Source organism: Eubalaena glacialis, chromosome 14, assembly GCF_028564815.1.
Source record: "Eubalaena glacialis isolate mEubGla1 chromosome 14, mEubGla1.1.hap2.+ XY, whole genome shotgun sequence".
In the NCBI taxonomy this organism is placed as follows: domain Eukaryota; kingdom Metazoa; phylum Chordata; class Mammalia; order Artiodactyla; family Balaenidae; genus Eubalaena; species Eubalaena glacialis.
The window spans coordinates 66,879,520-66,902,349 of NC_083729.1; positions in this window are offsets into that span (position 1 = coordinate 66,879,520).

Genomic DNA, 22,830 nt, shown 5'->3' on the forward strand with positions numbered 1-22,830 from the left:
AGGGCGGGTAAGTAAAAGGGTACCCGGAACGGACACCAGGAAAAGAGTGTTTTCCTTGCAGCTCACGCTCTGCACTGCGTGCCCCTGGCATGGCACCGAAGGCCTGCGAGAGCTGTGTTCCGGAGGTCTCTTGAATGCTTTGGCCAGCTAGCTAGCTGGAGCAAAAGGAGAAGGTTCCCTTTCACTCTGCTTTCAAAGCGGTGATCCGGAGGCACTCGAGAGCCTAATGCTGCGCAGTCGCCCAGAATGGGGGATCCTGTGCGCAGCGTTCCTCTATGGGGCACGGGGAGGAGGAAAAGCATACTGGAGCTCCTGCCCCCACCTGCCCCAGAGTCAGTGCACAGCCCCTGCACTCCTCAATGCGTGGACGGACTATCTGAAGGATACTTGGAACCCTGTGGAGGGCTCTAGCTTTCCCTTTGGCGATGAGGGCTCTGGGATGCCTCCTGCAGGGCACAGGACACGGTCCCTTTCTCTAGGAACCCTCTCTCGTCGCTCCACACAGGCCTTCCAGAAGTGAAGCCAACACAGGCAGCCACACTCTTCCGCAGGAAACTTGGACGCTGCACGTAGCCTGCTCTCCAGCGGGGGAAAGAGGGCTTTGCTCACTAGGTCACCGGTATCAGAGTGGCGCCCTGCAGAGTCCAGGTAGTTTCTGACAGAGGCAAAGAGTCTCAAGCGGCACCCTGCCCGTCCCTGTTAAGACGCCGTACCAGGGCAATTCTGCATGGGACGGGGAGACTAGCGTGACGTACTTAGTGCCTTGGGCTAGGCCTCGCCGTCCGTACGCCCTGCCAAAAGCTAGTGGGTGCTTCAGGGGAGAAGTGTGCCTTGGCCAGGCTGCTTCGAAAGGCAACTGTCTGCTTGGCGTAGGGAGACAGCAAGCAAGGGCTCCCATTCGAAAGCCCACCGAGAGGGTTGCTTCATTGCCGCCCAGGTTCAGCGCTGGCAACCACTGGCCGTACACCTAAAAGACCTGCCGGACCTGTGTTCGGGCGGCCGTTAGCAAGCTCGGACATCTAGCTCTCCCACGAAGGAAGCAGTGTGTCGCCTTTCTCTCCGCCTTACGAGCTGTCATCCGGAGGCCCAAGGTCCCTGGATGTTGTGAAGTCGCCCTTGGAAGAGACGTTCGCGATGCAGTCTTCCTCCACGGGAGGGGCCTAGGAGGCAGGAGGCCTAGGAGACCTGGAAAGCTCACTAGCGTGAAGGCCCTGCGTGGACTACGTTTTCACGGGAAATGCTGCACGCCTAAGCTTGTGCATGCAGGCCATGGGCCTTACTATGAGCCTGCCTGGCACAGTCGTGTTCCCTTTAGCACTGGCGCCTTGGCGATGCCTCATGCAAGGACAGGCAAGCACCGTGTTGCTCTCAGGAGAGCGCCCTTTTCCTAACCACGGGGGCACTCCAGCACTGAAGACTGACAGCAGCCCTCTGCTTTCCGGCAGCTTTGAGGCTGGGGCTGCCCTTTGTTGCTGAGAATTGCCACTGTTCGCAGAGCTTCCGAATCCGAAACTTCAAAACTGCCCTAGTGCGTTTAGTTTCAGGCGAGCGAAAAGAGACCGAAGGAGCACTCTGGCACTTCCCCGGTTTCATCTCCAAGCAGGGAGTTGTGCAGTGTGTGAGGAGTCTACGGGACTTCAGGCTCCAGGAAGGTTACGTGTCCTCGCGCCGTCTCTAAGCGTAGGAGAGTTCAGGGGAAGCTCTACCTCTTCGAGACAGCATGTCATGTCTAGTCTCTGCGTGGCCTAGAGAAAGGGCGGGTAAGTAAAAGGGTACCCGGAACGGACACCAGGAAAAGAGTGTTTTCCTTGCAGCTCACGCTCTGCACTGCGTGCCCCTGGCATGGCACCGAAGGCCTGCGAGAGCTGTGTTCCGGAGGTCTCTTGAATGCTTTGGCCAGCTAGCTAGCTGGAGCAAAAGGAGAAGGTTCCCTTTCACTCTGCTTTCAAAGCGGTGATCCGGAGGCACTCGAGAGCCTAATGCTGCGCAGTCGCCCAGAATGGGGGATCCTGTGCGCAGCGTTCCTCTATGGGGCACGGGGAGGAGGAAAAGCATACTGGAGCTCCTGCCCCCACCTGCCCCAGAGTCAGTGGACACCCCGTGCACTCCTCAATGCGTGGACGGACTATCTGAAGGATACTTGGAACCCTGTGGAGGGCTCTAGCTTTCCCTTTGGCGATGAGGGCTGTGGGATGCCTCGTGCAGGGCACAGGACACGGTCCCTTTCTCTAGGAACCCTCTCTCGTCGCTCCACACAGGCCTTCCAGAAGTGAAGCCAACACAGGCAGCCACACTCTTCCGCAGGAAACTTGGACGCTGCACGTAGCCTGCTCTCCAGCGGGGGAAAGAGGGCTTTGCTCACTAGGTCACCGGTATCAGAGTGGCGCCCTGCAGAGTCCAGGCAGTTTCTGACAGAGGCAAAGAGTCTCAAGCGGCACCCTGCCCGTCCCTGTTAAGACGCCGTACCAGGGCAATTCTGCATGGGACGGGGAGACTAGCGTGACGTACTTAGTGCCTTGGGCTAGGCCTCGCCGTCCGTACGCCTTGCCAAAAGCTAGTGGGTGCTTCAGGGGAGAAGTGTGCCTTGGCCAGGCTGCTTCGAAAGGCAACTGTCTGCTTGACGTAGGGAGACAGCAAGCAAGGGCTCCCATTCTAAAGCCCACCGAGAGGGTTGCTTCATTGCCGCCCAGGTTCAGCGCTGGCAACCACTGGCCGTACACCTAAAAGACCTGCCGGACCTGTGTTCGGGCGGCCGTTAGCAAGCTCGGACATATAGCTCTCCCACGAAGGAAGCAGTGTGTCGCCTTTCTCTCCGCCTTACGAGCTGTCATCCGGAGGCCCAAGGTCCCTGGATGTTGTGAAGTCGCCCTTGGAAGAGACGTTCGCAATGCAGTCTTCCTCCACGGGAGGGGCCTAGGAGGCAGGAGGCCTAGGAGACCTGGAAAGCTCACTAGCGTGAAGGCCCTGCGTGGACTACGTTTTCACGGGAAATGCTGCACGCCTAAGTTTGTGCATGCAGTCCATGGGCCTTACTATGAGCCTGCCTGGCACAGTCGTGTTCCCTTTAGCACTGGCGCCTTGGCGATGCCTCATGCAAGGACAGGCAAGCACCGTGTTGCTCTCAGGAGAGCGCCCTTTTCCTAACCACGGGGGCACTCCAGCACTGAAGACTGACAGCAGCCCTCTGCTTTCCGGCAGCTTTGAGGCTGGGGCTGCCCTTTGTTGCTGAGAATTGCCACTGTTCGCAGAGCTTCCGAATCCGAAACTTCAAAACTGCCCTAGTGCGTTTAGTTTCAGGCGAGCGAAAAGAGACCGAAGGAGCACTCTGGCACTTCCCCGGTTTCATCTCCAAGCAGGGAGTTGTGCAGTGTGTGAGGAGTCTACGGGACTTCAGGCTCCAGGAAGGTTACGTGTCCTCGCGCCGTCTCTAAGCGTAGGAGAGTTCAGGGGAAGCTCTACCTCTTCGAGACAGCATGTCATGTCTAGTCTCTGCGTGGCCTAGAGAAAGGGCGGGTAAGTAAAAGGGTACCCGGAATGGACACCAGGAAAAGAGTGTTTTCCTTGCAGCTCACGCTCTGCACTGCGTGCCCCTGGCATGGCACCGAAGGCCTGCGAGAGCTGTGTTCCGGAGGTCTCTTGAATGCTTTGGCCAGCTAGCTAGCTGGAGCAAAAGGAGAAGGTTCCCTTTCACTCTGCTTTCAAAGCGGTGATCCGGAGGCACTCGAGAGCCTAATGCTGCGCAGTCGCCCAGAATGGGGAATCCTGTGCGCAGCGTTCGTCTATGGGACACGGGGAGGAGGCAGTGGCCCTAGGAAAAGCATACTGGAGCTCCTGCCCCCACCTGCCCCAGAGTCAGTGGACACCCCGTGCACTCCTCAATGCGTGGACGGACTATCTGAAGGATACTTGGAACCCTGTGGAGGGCTCTAGCTTTCCCTTTGGCGATGAGGGCTCTGGGATGCCTCCTGCAGGGCACAGGACACGGTCCCTTTCTCTAGGAACCCTCTCTCGTCGCTCCACACAGGCCTTCCAGAAGTGAAGCCAACACAGGCAGCCACACTCTTCCGCAGGAAACTTGGACGCTGCACGTAGCCTGCTCTCCAGCGGGGGAAAGAGGGCTTTGCTCACTAGGTCACCGGTATCAGAGTGGCGCCCTGCAGAGTCCAGGCAGTTTCTGACAGAGGCAAAGAGTCTCAAGCGGCACCCTGCCCGTCCCTGTTAAGACGCCGTACCAGGGCAATTCTGCATGGGACGGGGAGACTAGCGTGACGTACTTAGTGCCTTGGGCTAGGCCTCGCCGTCCGTACGCCTTGCCAAAAGCTAGTGGGTGCTTCAGGGGAGAAGTGTGCCTTGGCCAGGCTGCTTCGAAAGGCAACTGTCTGCTTGGCGTAGGGAGACAGCAAGCAAGGGCTCCCATTCTAAAGCCCACGGAGAGGGTTGCTTCATTGCCGCCCAGGTTCAGCGCTGGCAACCACTGGCCGTACACCTAAAAGACCTGCCGGACCTGTGTTCGGGCGGCCGTTAGCAAGCTCGGACATCTAGCTCTCCCACGAAGGAAGCAGTGTGTCGCCTTTCTCTCCGCCTTACGAGCTGTCATCCGGAGGCCCAAGGTCCCTGGATGTTGTGAAGTCGCCCTTGGAAGAGACGTTCGCGATGCAGTCTTCCTCCACGGGAGGGGCCTAGGAGGCAGGAGGCCTAGGAGACCTGGAAAGCTCACTAGCGTGAAGGCCCTGCGTGGACTACGTTTTCACGGGAAATGCTGCACGCCTAAGCTTGTGCATGCAGGCCATGGGCCTTACTATGAGCCTGCCTGGCACAGTCGTGTTCCCTTTAGCACTGGCGCCTTGGCGATGCCTCATGCAAGGACAGGCAAGCACCGTGTTGCTCTCAGGAGAGCGCCCTTTTCCTAACCACGGGGGCACTCCAGCACTGAAGACTGACAGCAGCCCTCTGCTTTCCGGCAGCTTTGAGGCTGGGGCTGCCCTTTGTTGCTGAGAATTGCCACTGTTCGCAGAGCTTCCGAATCCGAAACTTCAAAACTGCCCTAGTGCGTTTAGTTTCAGGCGAGCGAAAAGAGACCGAAGGAGCACTCTGGCACTTCCCCGGTTTCATCTCCAAGCAGGGAGTTGTGCAGTGTGTGAGGAGTCTACGGGACTTCAGGCTCCAGGAAGGTTACGTGTCCTCGCGCCGTCTCTAAGCGTAGGAGAGTTCAGGGGAAGCTCTACCTCTTCGAGACAGCATGTCATGTCTAGTCTCTGCGTGGCCTAGAGAAAGGGCGGGTAAGTAAAAGGGTACCCGGAACGGACACCAGGAAAAGAGTGTTTTCCTTGCAGCTCACGCTCTGCACTGCGTGCCCCTGGCATGGCACCGAAGGCCTGCGAGAGCTGTGTTCCGGAGGTCTCTTGAATGCTTTGGCCAGCTAGCTAGCTGGAGCAAAAGGAGAAGGTTCCCTTTCACTCTGCTTTCAAAGCGGTGATCCGGAGGCACTCGAGAGCCTAATGCTGCGCAGTCGCCCAGAATGGGGGATCCTGTGCGCAGCGTTCCTCTATGGGACACGGGGAGGAGGAAAAGCATACTGGAGCTCCTGCCCCCACCTGCCCCAGAGTCAGTGGACAGCCCCTGCACTCCTCAATGCGTGGACGGACTATCTGAAGGATACTTGGAACCCTGTGGAGGGCTCTAGCTTTCCCTTTGGCGATGAGGGCTCTGGGATGCCTCCTGCAGGGCACAGGACACGGTCCCTTTCTCTAGGAACCCTCTCTCGTCGCTCCACACAGGCCTTCCAGAAGTGAAGCCAACACAGGCAGCCACACTCTTCCGCAGGAAACTTGGACGCTGCACGTAGCCTGCTCTCCAGCGGGGGAAAGAGGGCTTTGCTCACTAGGTCACCGGTATCAGAGTGGCGCCCTGCTTAGTCCAGGTAGTTTCTGACAGAGGCAAAGAGTCTCAAGCGGCACCCTGCCCGTCCCTGTTAAGACGCCGTACCAGGGCAATTCTGCATGGGACGGGGAGACTAGCGTGACGTACTTAGTGCCTTGGGCTAGGCCTCGCCGTCCGTACGCCTTGCCAAAAGCTAGTGGGTGCTTCAGGGGAGAAGTGTGCCTTGGCCAGGCTGCTTCGAAAGGCAACTGTCTGCTTGGCGTAGGGAGACAGCAAGCAAGGGCTCCCATTCGAAAGCCCACGGAGAGGGTTGCTTCATTGCCGCCCAGGTTCAGCGCTGGCAACCACTGGCCGTACACCTAAAAGACCTGCCGGACCTGTGTTCGGGCGGCCGTTAGCAAGCTCGGACATCTAGCTCTCCCACGAAGGAAGCAGTGTGTCGCCTTTCTCTCCGCCTTACGAGCTGTCATCCGGAGGCCCAAGGTCCCTGGATGTTGTGAAGTCGCCCTTGGAAGAGACGTTCGCGATGCAGTCTTCCTCCACGGGAGGGGCCTAGGAGGCAGGAGGCCTAGGAGACCTGGAAAGCTCACTAGCGTGAAGGCCCTGCGTGGACTACGTTTTCACGGGAAATGCTGCACGCCTAAGCCTGTGCATGCAGTCCATGGGCCTTACTATGAGCCTGCCTGGCACAGTCGTGTTCCCTTTAGCACTGGCGCCTTGGCGATGCCTCATGCAAGGACAGGCAAGCACCGTGTTGCTCTCAGGAGAGCGCCCTTTTCCTAACCACGGGGGCACTCCAGCACTGAAGACTGACAGCAGCCCTCTGCTTTCCGGCAGCTTTGAGGCTGGGGCTGCCCTTTGTTGCTGAGAATTGCCACTGTTCGCAGAGCTTCCGAATCCGAAACTTCAAAACTGCCCTAGTGCGTTTAGTTTCAGGCGAGCGGAAAGAGACCGAAGGAGCACTCTGGCACTTCCCCGGTTTCATCTCCAAGCAGGGAGTTGTGCAGTGTGTGAGGAGTCTACGGGACTTCAGGCTCCAGGAAGGTTACGTGTCATCGCGCCGTCTCTAAGCGTAGGAGAGTTCAGGGGAAGCTCTACCTCTTCGAGACAGCATGTCATGTCTAGTCTCTGCGTGGCCTAGAGAAAGGGCGGGTAAGTAAAAGGGTACCCGGAACGGACACCAGGAAAAGAGTGTTTTCCTTGCAGCTCACGCTCTGCACTGCGTGCCCCTGGCATGGCACCGAAGGCCTGCGAGAGCTGTGTTCCGGAGGTCTCTTGAATGCTTTGGCCAGCTAGCTAGCTGGAGCAAAAGGAGAAGGCTCCCTTTCACTCTGCTTTCAAAGCGGTGATCCGGAGGCACTCGAGAGCCTAATGCTGCGCAGTCGCCCAGAATGGGGGATCCTGTGCGCAGCGTTCCTCTATGGGACACGGGGAGGAGGAAAAGCATACTGGAGCTCCTGCCCCCACCTGCCCCAGAGTCAGTGGACACCCCCTGCACTCCTCAATGCGTGGACGGACTATCTGAAGGATACTTGGAACCCTGTGGAGGGCTCTAGCTTTCCCTTTGGCGATGAGGGCTGTGGGATGCCTCCTGCAGGGCACAGGACACGGTCCCTTTCTCTAGGAACCCTCTCTCGTCGCTCCACACAGGCCTTCCAGAAGTGAAGCCAACACAGGCAGCCACACTCTTCCGCAGGAAACTTGGACGCTGCACGTAGCCTGCTCTCCAGCGGGGGAAAGAGGGCTTTGCTCACTAGGTCACCGGTATCAGAGTGGCGCCCTGCTTAGTCCAGGTAGTTTCTGACAGAGGCAAAGAGTCTCAAGCGGCACCCTGCCCGTCCCTGTTAAGACGCCGTACCAGGGCAATTCTGCATGGGACGGGGAGACTAGCGTGACGTACTTAGTGCCTTGGGCTAGGCCTCGCCGTCCGTACGCCTTGCCAAAAGCTAGTGGGTGCTTCAGGGGAGAAGTGTGCCTTGGCCAGGCTGCTTCGAAAGGCAACTGTCTGCTTGGCGTAGGGAGACAGCAAGCAAGGGCTCCCATTCTAAAGCCCACCGAGAGGGTTGCTTCATTGCCGCCCAGGTTCAGCGCTGGCAACCACTGGCCGTACACCTAAAAGACCTGCCGGACCTGTGTTCGGGCGGCCGTTAGCAAGCTCGGACATCTAGCTCTCCCACGAAGGAAGCAGTGTGTCGCCTTTCTCTCCGCCTTACGAGCTGTCATCCGGAGGCCCAAGGTCCCTGGATGTTGTGAAGTCGCCCTTGGAAGAGACGTTCGCGATGCAGTCTTCCTCCACGGGAGGGGCCTAGGAGGCAGGAGGCCTAGGAGACCTGGAAAGCTCACTAGCGTGAAGGCCCTGCGTGGACTACGTTTTCACGGGAAATGCTGCACGCCTAAGCTTGTGCATGCAGTCCATGGGCCTTACTATGAGCCTGCCTGGCACAGTCGTGTTCCCTTTAGCACTGGCGCCTTGGCGATGCCTCATGCAAGGACAGGCAAGCACCGTGTTGCTCTCAGGAGAGCGCCCTTTTCCTAACCACGGGGGCACTCCAGCACTGAAGACTGACAGCAGCCCTCTGCTTTCCGGCAGCTTTGAGGCTGGGGCTGCCCTTTGTTGCTGAGAATTGCCACTGTTCGCAGAGCTTCCGAATCCGAAACTTCAAAACTGCCCTAGTGCGTTTAGTTTCAGGCGAGCGGAAAGAGACCGAAGGAGCACTCTGGCACTTCCCCGGTTTCATCTCCAAGCAGGGAGTTGTGCAGTGTGTGAGGAGTCTACGGGACTTCAGGCTCCAGGAAGGTTACGTGTCCTCGCGCCGTCTCTAAGCGTAGGAGAGTTCAGGGGAAGCTCTACCTCTTCGAGACAGCATGTCATGTCTAGTCTCTGCGTGGCCTAGAGAAAGGGCGGGTAAGTAAAAGGGTACCCGGAACGGACACCAGGAAAAGAGTGTTTTCCTTGCAGCTCACGCTCTGCACTGCGTGCCCCTGGCATGGCACCGAAGGCCTGCGAGAGCTGTGTTCCGGAGGTCTCTTGAATGCTTTGGCCAGCTAGCTAGCTGGAGCAAAAGGAGAAGGCTCCCTTTCACTCTGCTTTCAAAGCGGTGATCCGGAGGCACTCGAGAGCCTAATGCTGCGCAGTCGCCCAGAATGGGGGATCCTGTGCGCAGCGTTCCTCTATGGGACACGGGGAGGAGGAAAAGCATACTGGAGCTCCTGCCCCCACCTGCCCCAGAGTCAGTGGACACCCCCTGCACTCCTCAATGCGTGGACGGACTATCTGAAGGATACTTGGAACCCTGTGGAGGGCTCTAGCTTTCCCTTTGGCGATGAGGGCTGTGGGATGCCTCCTGCAGGGCACAGGACACGGTCCCTTTCTCTAGGAACCCTCTCTCGTCGCTCCACACAGGCCTTCCAGAAGTGAAGCCAACACAGGCAGCCACACTCTTCCGCAGGAAACTTGGACGCTGCACGTAGCCTGCTCTCCAGCGGGGGAAAGAGGGCTTTGCTCACTAGGTCACCGGTATCAGAGTGGCACCCTGCTTAGTCCAGGTAGTTTCTGACAGAGGCAAAGAGTCTCAAGCGGCACCCTGCCCGTCCCTGTTAAGACGCCGTACCAGGGCAATTCTGCATGGGACGGGGAGACTAGCGTGACGTACTTAGTGCCTTGGGCTAGGCCTCGCCGTCCGTACGCCTTGCCAAAAGCTAGTGGGTGCTTCAGGGGAGAAGTGTGCCTTGGCCAGGCTGCTTCGAAAGGCAACTGTCTGCTTGGCGTAGGGAGACAGCAAGCAAGGGCTCCCATTCTAAAGCCCACGGAGAGGGTTGCTTCATTGCCGCCCAGGTTCAGCGCTGGCAACCACTGGCCGTACACCTAAAAGACCTGCCGGACCTGTGTTCGGGCGGCCGTTAGCAAGCTCGGACATCTAGCTCTCCCACGAAGGAAGCAGTGTGTCGCCTTTCTCTCCGCCTTACGAGCTGTCATCCGGAGGCCCAAGGTCCCTGGATGTTGTGAAGTCGCCCTTGGAAGAGACGTTCGCGATGCAGTCTTCCTCCACGGGAGGGGCCTAGGAGGCAGGAGGCCTAGGAGACCTGGAAAGCTCACTAGCGTGAAGGCCCTGCGTGGACTACGTTTTCACGGGAAATGCTGCACGCCTAAGCTTGTGCATGCAGTCCATGGGCCTTACTATGAGCCTGCCTGGCACAGTCGTGTTCCCTTTAGCACTGGCGCCTTGGCGATGCCTCATGCAAGGACAGGCAAGCACCGTGTTGCTCTCAGGAGAGCGCCCTTTTCCTAACCACGGGGGCACTCCAGCACTGAAGACTGACAGCAGCCCTCTGCTTTCCGGCAGCTTTGAGGCTGGGGCTGCCCTTTGTTGCTGAGAATTGCCACTGTTCGCAGAGCTTCCGAATCCGAAACTTCAAAACTGCCCTAGTGCGTTTAGTTTCAGGCGAGCGGAAAGAGACCGAAGGAGCACTCTGGCACTTCCCCGGTTTCATCTCCAAGCAGGGAGTTGTGCAGTGTGTGAGGAGTCTACGGGACTTCAGGCTCCAGGAAGGTTACGTGTCCTCGCGCCGTCTCTAAGCGTAGGAGAGTTCAGGGGAAGCTCTACCTCTTCGAGACAGCATGCCATGTCTAGTCTCTGCGTGGCCTAGAGAAAGGGCGGGTAAGTAAAAGGGTACCCGGAACGGACACCAGGAAAAGAGTGTTTTCCTTGCAGCTCACGCTCTGCACTGCGTGCCCCTGGCATGGCACCGAAGGCCTGCGAGAGCTGTGTTCCGGAGGTCTCTTGAATGCTTTGGCCAGCTAGCTAGCTGGAGCAAAAGGAGAAGGTTCCCTTTCACTCTGCTTTCAAAGCGGTGATCCGGAGGCACTCGAGAGCCTAATGCTGCGCAGTCGCCCAGAATGGGGGATCCTGTGCGCAGCGTTCCTCTATGGGACACGGGGAGGAGGAAAAGCATACTGGAGCTCCTGCCCCCACCTGCCCCAGAGTCAGTGGACAGCCCCTGCACTCCTCAATGCGTGGACGGACTATCTGAAGGATACTTGGAACCCTGTGGAGGGCTCTAGCTTTCCCTTTGGCGATGAGGGCTCTGGGATGCCTCCTGCAGGGCACAGGACACGGTCCCTTTCTCTAGGAACCCTCTCTCGTCGCTCCACACAGGCCTTCCAGAAGTGAAGCCAACACAGGCAGCCACACTCTTCCGCAGGAAACTTGGACGCTGCACGTAGCCTGCTCTCCAGCGGGGGAAAGAGGGCTTTGCTCACTAGGTCACCGGTATCAGAGTGGCGCCCTGCTTAGTCCAGGTAGTTTCTGACAGAGGCAAAGAGTCTCAAGCGGCACCCTGCCCGTCCCTGTTAAGACGCCGTACCAGGGCAATTCTGCATGGGACGGGGAGACTAGCGTGACGTACTTAGTGCCTTGGGCTAGGCCTCGCCGTCCGTACGCCTTGCCAAAAGCTAGTGGGTGCTTCAGGGGAGAAGTGTGCCTTGGCCAGGCTGCTTCGAAAGGCAACTGTCTGCTTGGCGTAGGGAGACAGCAAGCAAGGGCTCCCATTCGAAAGCCCACGGAGAGGGTTGCTTCATTGCCGCCCAGGTTCAGCGCTGGCAACCACTGGCCGTACACCTAAAAGACCTGCCGGACCTGTGTTCGGGCGGCCGTTAGCAAGCTCGGACATCTAGCTCTCCCACGAAGGAAGCAGTGTGTCGCCTTTCTCTCCGCCTTACGAGCTGTCATCCGGAGGCCCAAGGTCCCTGGATGTTGTGAAGTCGCCCTTGGAAGAGACGTTCGCGATGCAGTCTTCCTCCACGGGAGGGGCCTAGGAGGCAGGAGGCCTAGGAGACCTGGAAAGCTCACTAGCGTGAAGGCCCTGCGTGGACTACGTTTTCACGGGAAATGCTGCACGCCTAAGCCTGTGCATGCAGTCCATGGGCCTTACTATGAGCCTGCCTGGCACAGTCGTGTTCCCTTTAGCACTGGCGCCTTGGCGATGCCTCATGCAAGGACAGGCAAGCACCGTGTTGCTCTCAGGAGAGCGCCCTTTTCCTAACCACGGGGGCACTCCAGCACTGAAGACTGACAGCAGCCCTCTGCTTTCCGGCAGCTTTGAGGATGGGGCTGCCCTTTGTTGCTGAGAATTGCCACTGTTCGCAGAGCTTCCGAATCCGAAACTTCAAAACTGCCCTAGTGCGTTTAGTTTCAGGCGAGCGGAAAGAGACCGAAGGAGCACTCTGGCACTTCCCCGGTTTCATCTCCAAGCAGGGAGTTGTGCAGTGTGTGAGGAGTCTACGGGACTTCAGGCTCCAGGAAGGTTACGTGTCCTCGCGCCGTCTCTAAGCGTAGGAGAGTTCAGGGGAAGCTCTACCTCTTCGAGACAGCATGTCATGTCTAGTCTCTGCGTGGCCTAGAGAAAGGGCGGGTAAGTAAAAGGGTACCCGGAACGGACACCAGGAAAAGAGTGTTTTCCTTGCAGCTCACGCTCTGCACTGCGTGCCCCTGGCATGGCACCGAAGGCCTGCGAGAGCTGTGTTCCGGAGGTCTCTTGAATGCTTTGGCCAGCTAGCTAGCTGGAGCAAAAGGAGAAGGTTCCCTTTCACTCTGCTTTCAAAGCGGTGATCCGGAGGCACTCGAGAGCCTAATGCTGCGCAGTCGCCCAGAATGGGGGATCCTGTGCGCAGCGTTCCTCTATGGGACACGGGGAGGAGGAAAAGCATACTGGAGCTCCTGCCCCCACCTGCCCCAGAGTCAGTGGACACCCCCTGCACTCCTCAATGCGTGGACGGACTATCTGAAGGATACTTGGAACCCTGTGGAGGGCTCTAGCTTTCCCTTTGGCGATGAGGGCTGTGGGATGCCTCCTGCAGGGCACAGGACACGGTCCCTTTCTCTAGGAACCCTCTCTCGTCGCTCCACACAGGCCTTCCAGAAGTGAAGCCAACACAGGCAGCCACACTCTTCCGCAGGAAACTTGGACGCTGCACGTAGCCTGCTCTCCAGCGGGGGAAAGAGGGCTTTGCTCACTAGGTCACCGGTATCAGAGTGGCGCCCTGCTTAGTCCAGGTAGTTTCTGACAGAGGCAAAGAGTCTCAAGCGGCACCCTGCCCGTCCCTGTTAAGACGCCGTACCAGGGCAATTCTGCATGGGACGGGGAGACTAGCGTGACGTACTTAGTGCCTTGGGCTAGGCCTCGCCGTCCGTACGCCTTGCCAAAAGCTAGTGGGTGCTTCAGGGGAGAAGTGTGCCTTGGCCAGGCTGCTTCGAAAGGCAACTGTCTGCTTGGCGTAGGGAGACAGCAAGCAAGGGCTCCCATTCTAAAGCCCACCGAGAGGGTTGCTTCATTGCCGCCCAGGTTCAGCGCTGGCAACCACTGGCCGTACACCTAAAAGACCTGCCGGACCTGTGTTCGGGCGGCCGTTAGCAAGCTCGGACATCTAGCTCTCCCACGAAGGAAGCAGTGTGTCGCCTTTCTCTCCGCCTTACGAGCTGTCATCCGGAGGCCCAAGGTCCCTGGATGTTGTGAAGTCGCCCTTGGAAGAGACGTTCGCGATGCAGTCTTCCTCCACGGGAGGGGCCTAGGAGGCAGGAGGCCTAGGAGACCTGGAAAGCTCACTAGCGTGAAGGCCCTGCGTGGACTACGTTTTCACGGGAAATGCTGCACGCCTAAGCTTGTGCATGCAGTCCATGGGCCTTACTATGAGCCTGCCTGGCACAGTCGTGTTCCCTTTAGCACTGGCGCCTTGGCGATGCCTCATGCAAGGACAGGCAAGCACCGTGTTGCTCTCAGGAGAGCGCCCTTTTCCTAACCACGGGGGCACTCCAGCACTGAAGACTGACAGCAGCCCTCTGCTTTCCGGCAGCTTTGAGGCTGGGGCTGCCCTTTGTTGCTGAGAATTGCCACTGTTCGCAGAGCTTCCGAATCCGAAACTTCAAAACTGCCCTAGTGCGTTTAGTTTCAGGCGAGCGGAAAGAGACCGAAGGAGCACTCTGGCACTTCCCCGGTTTCATCTCCAAGCAGGGAGTTGTGCAGTGTGTGAGGAGTCTACGGGACTTCAGGCTCCAGGAAGGTTACGTGTCCTCGCGCCGTCTCTAAGCGTAGGAGAGTTCAGGGGAAGCTCTACCTCTTCGAGACAGCATGTCATGTCTAGTCTCTGCGTGGCCTAGAGAAAGGGAGGGTAAGTAAAAGGGTACCCGGAACGGACACCAGGAAAAGAGTGTTTTCCTTGCAGCTCACGCTCTGCACTGCGTGCCCCTGGCATGGCACCGAAGGCCTGCGAGAGCTGTGTTCCGGAGGTCTCTTGAATGCTTTGGCCAGCTAGCTAGCTGGAGCAAAAGGAGAAGGTTCCCTTTCACTCTGCTTTCAAAGCGGTGATCCGGAGGCACTCGAGAGCCTAATGCTGCGCAGTCGCCCAGAATGGGGGATCCTGTGCGCAGCGTTCCTCTATGGGACACGGGGAGGAGGAAAAGCATACTGGAGCTCCTGCCCCCACCTGCCCCAGAGTCAGTGGACACCCCCTGCACTCCTCAATGCGTGGACGGACTATCTGAAGGATACTTGGAACCCTGTGGAGGGCTCTAGCTTTCCCTTTGGCGATGAGGGCTCTGGGATGCCTCCTGCAGGGCACAGGACACGGTCCCTTTCTCTAGGAACCCTCTCTCGTCGCTCCACACAGGCCTTCCAGAAGTGAAGCCAACACAGGCAGCCACACTCTTCCGCAGGAAACTTGGACGCTGCACGTAGCCTGCTCTCCAGCGGGGGAAAGAGGGCTTTGCTCACTAGGTCACCGGTATCAGAGTGGCGCCCTGCTTAGTCCAGGTAGTTTCTGACAGAGGCAAAGAGTCTCAAGCGGCACCCTGCCCGTCCCTGTTAAGACGCCGTACCAGGGCAATTCTGCATGGGACGGGGAGACTAGCGTGACGTACTTAGTGCCTTGGGCTAGGCCTCGCCGTCCGTACGCCTTGCCAAAAGCTAGTGGGTGCTTCAGGGGAGAAGTGTGCCTTGGCCAGGCTGCTTCGAAAGGCAACTGTCTGCTTGGCGTAGGGAGACAGCAAGCAAGGGCTCCCATTCGAAAGCCCACCGAGAGGGTTGCTTCATTGCCGCCCAGGTTCAGCGCTGGCAACCACTGGCCGTACACCTAAAAGACCTGCCGGACCTGTGTTCGGGCGGCCGTTAGCAAGCTCGGACATCTAGCTCTCCCACGAAGGAAGCAGTGTGTCGCCTTTCTCTCCGCCTTACGAGCTGTCATCCGGAGGCCCAAGGTCCCTGGATGTTGTGAAGTCGCCCTTGGAAGAGACGTTCGCGATGCAGTCTTCCTCCACGGGAGGGGCCTAGGAGGCAGGAGGCCTAGGAGACCTGGAAAGCTCACTAGCGTGAAGGCCCTGCGTGGACTACGTTTTCACGGGAAATGCTGCACGCCTAAGCCTGTGCATGCAGTCCATGGGCCTTACTATGAGCCTGCCTGGCACAGTCGTGTTCCCTTTAGCACTGGCGCCTTGGCGATGCCTCATGCAAGGACAGGCAAGCACCGTGTTGCTCTCAGGAGAGCGCCCTTTTCCTAACCACGGGGGCACTCCAGCACTGAAGACTGACAGCAGCCCTCTGCTTTCCGGCAGCTTTGAGGCTGGGGCTGCCCTTTGTTGCTGAGAATTGCCACTGTTCGCAGAGCTTCCGAATCCGAAACTTCAAAACTGCCCTAGTGCGTTTAGTTTCAGGCGAGCGGAAAGAGACCGAAGGAGCACTCTGGCACTTCCCCGGTTTCATCTCCAAGCAGGGAGTTGTGCAGTGTGTGAGGAGTCTACGGGACTTCAGGCTCCAGGAAGGTTACGTGTCCTCGCGCCGTCTCTAAGCGTAGGAGAGTTCAGGGGAAGCTCTACCTCTTCGAGACAGCATGTCATGTCTAGTCTCTGCGTGGCCTAGAGAAAGGGCGGGTAAGTAAAAGGGTACCCGGAACGGACACCAGGAAAAGAGTGTTTTCCTTGCAGCTCACGCTCTGCACTGCGTGCCCCTGGCATGGCACCGAAGGCCTGCGAGAGCTGTGTTCCGGAGGTCTCTTGAATGCTTTGGCCAGCTAGCTAGCTGGAGCAAAAGGAGAAGGTTCCCTTTCACTCTGCTTTCAAAGCGGTGATCCGGAGGCACTCGAGAGCCTAATGCTGCGCAGTCGCCCAGAATGGGGGATCCTGTGCGCAGCGTTCCTCTATGGGACACGGGGAGGAGGAAAAGCATACTGGAGATCCTGCCCCCACCTGCCCCAGAGTCAGTGGACACCCCCTGCACTCCTCAATGCGTGGACGGACTATCTGAAGGATACTTGGAACCCTGTGGAGGGCTCTAGCTTTCCCTTTGGCGATGAGGGCTCTGGGATGCCTCCTGCAGGGCACAGGACACGGTCCCTTTCTCTAGGAACCCTCTCTCGTCGCTCCACACAGGCCTTCCAGAAGTGAAGCCAACACAGGCAGCCACACTCTTCCGCAGGAAACTTGGACGCTGCACGTAGCCTGCTCTCCAGCGGGGGAAAGAGGGCTTTGCTCACTAGGTCACCGGTATCAGAGTGGCGCCCTGCAGAGTCCAGGTAGTTTCTGACAGAGGCAAAGAGTCTCAAGCGGCACCCTGCCCGTCCCTGTTAAGACGCCGTACCAGGGCAATTCTGCATGGGACGGGGAGACTAGCGTGACGTACTTAGTGCCTTGGGCTAGGCCTCGCCGTCCGTACGCCTTGCCAAAAGCTAGTGGGTGCTTCAGGGGAGAAGTGTGCCTTGGCCAGGCTGCTTCGAAAGGCAACTGTCTGCTTGGCGTAGGGAGACAGCAAGCAAGGGCTCCCATTCTAAAGCCCACCGAGAGGGTTGCTTCATTGCCGCCCAGGTTCAGCGCTGGCAACCACTGGCCGTACACCTAAAAGACCTGCCGGACCTGTGTTCGGGCGGCCGTTAGCAAGCTCGGACATCTAGCTCTCCCACGAAGGAAGCAGTGTGTCGCCTTTCTCTCCGCCTTACGAGCTGTCATCCGGGGGCCCAAGGTCCCTGGATGTTGTGAAGTCGCCCTTGGAAGAGACGTTCGCGATGCAGTCTTCCTCCACGGGAGGGGCCTAGGAGGCAGGAGGCCTAGGAGACCTGGAAAGCTCACTAGCGTGAAGGCCCTGCGTGGACTACGTTTTCACGGGAAATGCTGCACGCCTAAGCCTGTGCATGCAGTCCATGGGCCTTACTATGAGCCTGCCTGGCACAGTCGTGTTCCCTTTAGCACTGGCGCCTTGGCGATGCCTCATGCAAGGACAGGCAAGCACCGTGTTGCTCTCAGGAGAGCGCCCTTTTCCTAACCACGGGGGCACTCCAGCACTGAAGACTGACAGCAGCCCTCTGCTTTCCGGCAGCTTTGAGGCTGGGGCTGCCCTTTGTTGCTGAGAATTGCCACTGTTCGCAGAGCTTCCGAATCCGAAACTTCAAAACTGCCCTAGTGCGTTTAGTTTCAGGCGAGCGGAAAGAGACCGAAGGAGCACTCTGGCACTTCCCCGGTTTCATCTCCAAGCAGGGAGTTGTGCAGTGTGTGAGGAGTCTACGGGACTTCAGGCTCCAGGAAGGTTACGTGTCCTCGCGCCGTCTCTAAGCGTAGGAGAGTTCAGGGGAAGCTCTACCTCTTCGAGACAGCATGTCATGTCTAGTCTCTGCGTGGCCTAGAGAAAGGGCGGGTAAGTAAAAGGGTACCCGGAACGGACACCAGGAAAAGAGTGTTTTCCTTGCAGCTCACGCTCTGCACTGCGTGCCCCTGGCATGGCACCGAAGGCCTGCGAGAGCTGTGTTCCGGAGGTCTCTTGAATGCTTTGGCCAGCTAGCTAGCTGGAGCAAAAGGAGAAGGTTCCCTTTCACTCTGCTTTCAAAGCGGTGATCCGGAGGCACTCGAGAGCCTAATGCTGCGCAGTCGCCCAGAATGGGGGATCCTGTGCGCAGCGTTCCTCTATGGGACACGGGGAGGAGGAAAAGCATACTGGAGCTCCTGCCCCCACCTGCCCCAGAGTCAGTGGACAGCCCCTGCACTCCTCAATGCGTGGACGGACTATCTGAAGGATACTTGGAACCCTGTGGAGGGCTCTAGCTTTCCCTTTGGCGATGAGGGCTCTGGGATGCCTCCTGCAGGGCAGAGGACACGGTCCCTTTCTCTAGGAACCCTCTCTCGTCGCTCCACACAGGCCTTCCAGAAGTGAAGCCAACACAGGCAGCCACACTCTTCCGCAGGAAACTTGGACGCTGCACGTAGCCTGCTCTCCAGCGGGGGAAAGAGGGCTTTGCTCACTAGGTCACCGGTATCAGAGTGGCGCCCTGCTTAGTCCAGGTAGTTTCTGACAGAGGCAAAGAGTCTCAAGCGGCACCCTGCCCGTCCCTGTTAAGACGCCGTACCAGGGCAATTCTGCATGGGACGGGGAGACTAGCGTGACGTACTTAGTGCCTTGGGCTAGGCCTCGCCGTCCGTACGCCTTGCCAAAAGCTAGTGGGTGCTTCAGGGGAGAAGTGTGCCTTGGCCAGGCTGCTTCGAAAGGCAACTGTCTGCTTGGCGTAGGGAGACAGCAAGCAAGGGCTCCCATTCGAAAGCCCACCGAGAGGGTTGCTTCATTGCCGCCCAGGTTCAGCGCTGGCAACCACTGGCCGTACACCTAAAAGACCTGCCGGACCTGTGTTCGGGCGGCCGTTAGCAAGCTCGGACATCTAGCTCTCCCACGAAGGAAGCAGTGTGTCGCCTTTCTCTCCGCCTTACGAGCTGTCATCCGGAGGCCCAAGGTCCCTGGATGTTGTGAAGTCGCCCTTGGAAGAGACGTTCGCGATGCAGTCTTCCTCCACGGGAGGGGCCTAGGAGGCAGGAGGCCTAGGAGACCTGGAAAGCTCACTAGCGTGAAGGCCCTGCGTGGACTACGTTTTCACGGGAAATGCTGCACGCCTAAGCCTGTGCATGCAGTCCATGGGCCTTACTATGAGCCTGCCTGGCACAGTCGTGTTCCCTTTAGCACTGGCGCCTTGGCGATGCCTCATGCAAGGACAGGCAAGCACCGTGTTGCTCTCAGGAGAGCGCCCTTTTCCTAACCACGGGGGCACTCCAGCACTGAAGACTGACAGCAGCCCTCTGCTTTCCGGCAGCTTTGAGGCTGGGGCTGCCCTTTGTTGCTGAGAATTGCCACTGTTCGCAGAGCTTCCGAATCCGAAACTTCAAAACTGCCCTAGTGCGTTTAGTTTCAGGCGAGCGAAAAGAGACCGAAGGAGCACTCTGGCACTTCCCCGGTTTCATCTCCAAGCAGGGAGTTGTGCAGTGTGTGAGGAGTCTACGGGACTTCAGGCTCCAGGAAGGTTACGTGTCCTCGCGCCGTCTCTAAGCGTAGGAGAGTTCAGGGGAAGCTCTACCTCTTCGAGACAGCATGTCATGTCTAGTCTCTGCGTGGCCTAGAGAAAGGGCGGGTAAGTAAAAGGGTACCCGGAACGGACACCAGGAAAAGAGTGTTTTCCTTGCAGCTCACGCTCTGCACTGCGTGCCCCTGGCATGGCACCGAAGGCCTGCGAGAGCTGTGTTCCGGAGGTCTCTTGAATGCTTTGGCCAGCTAGCTAGCTGGAGCAAAAGGAGAAGGTTCCCTTTCACTCTGCTTTCAAAGCGGTGATCCGGAGGCACTCGAGAGCCTAATGCTGCGCAGTCGCCCAGAATGGGGGATCCTGTGCGCAGCGTTCCTCTATGGGACACGGGGAGGAGGAAAAGCATACTGGAGCTCCTGCCCCCACCTGCCCCAGAGTCAGTGGACAGCCCCTGCACTCCTCAATGCGTGGACGGACTATCTGAAGGATACTTGGAACCCTGTGGAGGGCTCTAGCTTTCCCTTTGGCGATGAGGGCTCTGGGATGCCTCCTGCAGGGCAGAGGACACGGTCCCTTTCTCTAGGAACCCTCTCTCGTCGCTCCACACAGGCCTTCCAGAAGTGAAGCCAACACAGGCAGCCACACTCTTCCGCAGGAAACTTGGACGCTGCACGTAGCCTGCTCTCCAGCGGGGGAAAGAGGGCTTTGCTCACTAGGTCACCGGTATCAGAGTGGCGCCCTGCTTAGTCCAGGTAGTTTCTGACAGAGGCAAAGAGTCTCAAGCGGCACCCTGCCCGTCCCTGTTAAGACGCCGTACCAGGGCAATTCTGCATGGGACGGGGAGACTAGCGTGACGTACTTAGTGCCTTGGGCTAGGCCTCGCCGTCCGTACGCCTTGCCAAAAGCTAGTGGGTGCTTCAGGGGAGAAGTGTGCCTTGGCCAGGCTGCTTCGAAAGGCAACTGTCTGCTTGGCGTAGGGAGACAGCAAGCAAGGGCTCCCATTCGAAAGCCCACCGAGAGGGTTGCTTCATTGCCGCCCAGGTTCAGCGCTGGCAACCACTGGCCGTACACCTAAAAGACCTGCCGGACCTGTGTTCGGGCGGCCGTTAGCAAGCTCGGACATCTAGCTCTCCCACGAAGGAAGCAGTGTGTCGCCTTTCTCTCCGCCTTACGAGCTGTCATCCGGAGGCCCAAGGTCCCTGGATGTTGTGAAGTCGCCCTTGGAAGAGACGTTCGCGATGCAGTCTTCCTCCACGGGAGGGGCCTAGGAGGCAGGAGGCCTAGGAGACCTGGAAAGCTCACTAGCGTGAAGGCCCTGCGTGGACTACGTTTTCACGGGAAATGCTGCACGCCTAAGCCTGTGCATGCAGTCCATGGGCCTTACTATGAGCCTGCCTGGCACAGTCGTGTTCCCTTTAGCACTGGCGCCTTGGCGATGCCTCATGCAAGGACAGGCAAGCACCGTGTTGCTCTCAGGAGAGCGCCCTTTTCCTAACCACGGGGGCACTCCAGCACTGAAGACTGACAGCAGCCCTCTGCTTTCCGGCAGCTTTGAGGCTGGGGCTGCCCTTTGTTGCTGAGAATTGCCACTGTTCGCAGAGCTTCCGAATCCGAAACTTCAAAACTGCCCTAGTGCGTTTAGTTTCAGGCGAGCGGAAAGAGACCGAAGGAGCACTCTGGCACTTCCCCGGTTTCATCTCCAAGCAGGGAGTTGTGCAGTGTGTGAGGAGTCTACGGGACTTCAGGCTCCAGGAAGGTTACGTGTCCTCGCGCCGTCTCTAAGCGTAGGAGAGTTCAGGGGAAGCTCTACCTCTTCGAGACAGCATGTCATGTCTAGTCTCTGCGTGGCCTAGAGAAAGGGCGGGTAAGTAAAAGGGTACCCGGAACGGACACCAGGAAAAGAGTGTTTTCCTTGCAGCTCACGCTCTGCACTGCGTGCCCCTGGCATGGCACCGAAGGCCTGCGAGAGCTGTGTTCCGGAGGTCTCTTGAATGCTTTGGCCAGCTAGCTAGCTGGAGCAAAAGGAGAAGGTTCCCTTTCACTCTGCTTTCAAAGCGGTGATCCGGAGGCACTCGAGAGCCTAATGCTGCGCAGTCGCCCAGAATGGGGGATCCTGTGCGCAGCGTTCCTCTATGGGGCACGGGGAGGAGGAAAAGCATACTGGAGCTCCTGCCCCCACCTGCCCCAGAGTCAGTGGACACCCCGTGCACTCCTCAATGCGTGGACGGACTCTCTGAAGGATACTTGGAACCCTGTGGAGGGCTCTAGCTTTCCCTTTGGCGATGAGGGCTCTGGGATGCCTCCTGCAGGGCACAGGACACGGTCCCTTTCTCTAGGAACCCTCTCTCGTCGCTCCACACAGGCCTTCCAGAAGTGAAGCCAACACAGGCAGCCACACTCTTCCGCAGGAAACTTGGACGTTGCACGTAGCCTGCTCTCCAGCGGGGGAAAGAGGGCTTTGCTCACTAGGTCACCGGTATCAGAGTGGCGCCCTGCTTAGTCCAGGTAGTTTCTGACAGAGGCAAAGAGTCTCAAGCGGCACCCTGCCCGTCCCTGTTAAGACGCCGTACCAGGGCAATTCTGCATGGGACGGGGAGACTAGCGTGACGTACTTAGTGCCTTGGGCTAGGCCTCGCCGTCCGTACGCCTTGCCAAAAGCTAGTGGGTGCTTCAGGGGAGAAGTGTGCCTTGGCCAGGCTGCTTCGAAAGGCAACTGTCTGCTTGGCGTAGGGAGACAGCAAGCAAGGGCTCCCATTCTAAAGCCCACGGAGAGGGTTGCTTCATTGCCGCCCAGGTTCAGCGCTGGCAACCACTGGCCGTACACCTAAAAGACCTGCCGGACCTGTGTTCGGGCGGCCGTTAGCAAGCTCGGACATCTAGCTCTCCCACGAAGGAAGCAGTGTGTCGCCTTTCTCTCCGCCTTACGAGCTGTCATCCGGAGGCCCAAGGTCCCTGGATGTTGTGAAGTCGCCCTTGGAAGAGACGTTCGCGATGCAGTCTTCCTCCACGGGAGGGGCCTAGGAGGCAGGAGGCCTAGGAGACCTGGAAAGCTCACTAGCGTGAAGGCCCTGCGTGGACTACGTTTTCACGGGAAATGCTGCACGCCTAAGCTTGTGCATGCAGTCCATGGGCCTTACTATGAGCCTGCCTGGCACAGTCGTGTTCCCTTTAGCACTGGCGCCTTGGCGATGCCTCATGCAAGGACAGGCAAGCACCGTGTTGCTCTCAGGAGAGCGCCCTTTTCCTAACCACGGGGGCACTCCAGCACTGAAGACTGACAGCAGCCCTCTGCTTTCCGGCAGCTTTGAGGCTGGGGCTGCCCTTTGTTGCTGAGAATTGCCACTGTTCGCAGAGCTTCCGAATCCGAAACTTCAAAACTGCCCTAGTGCGTTTAGTTTCAGGCGAGCGAAAAGAGACCGAAGGAGCACTCTGGCACTTCCCCGGTTTCATCTCCAAGCAGGGAGTTGTGCAGTGTGTGAGGAGTCTACGGGACTTCAGGCTCCAGGAAGGTTACGTGTCCTCGCGCCGTCTCTAAGCGTAGGAGAGTTCAGGGGAAGCTCTACCTCTTCGAGACAGCATGTCATGTCTAGTCTCTGCGTGGCCTAGAGAAAGGGCGGGTAAGTAAAAGGGTACCCGGA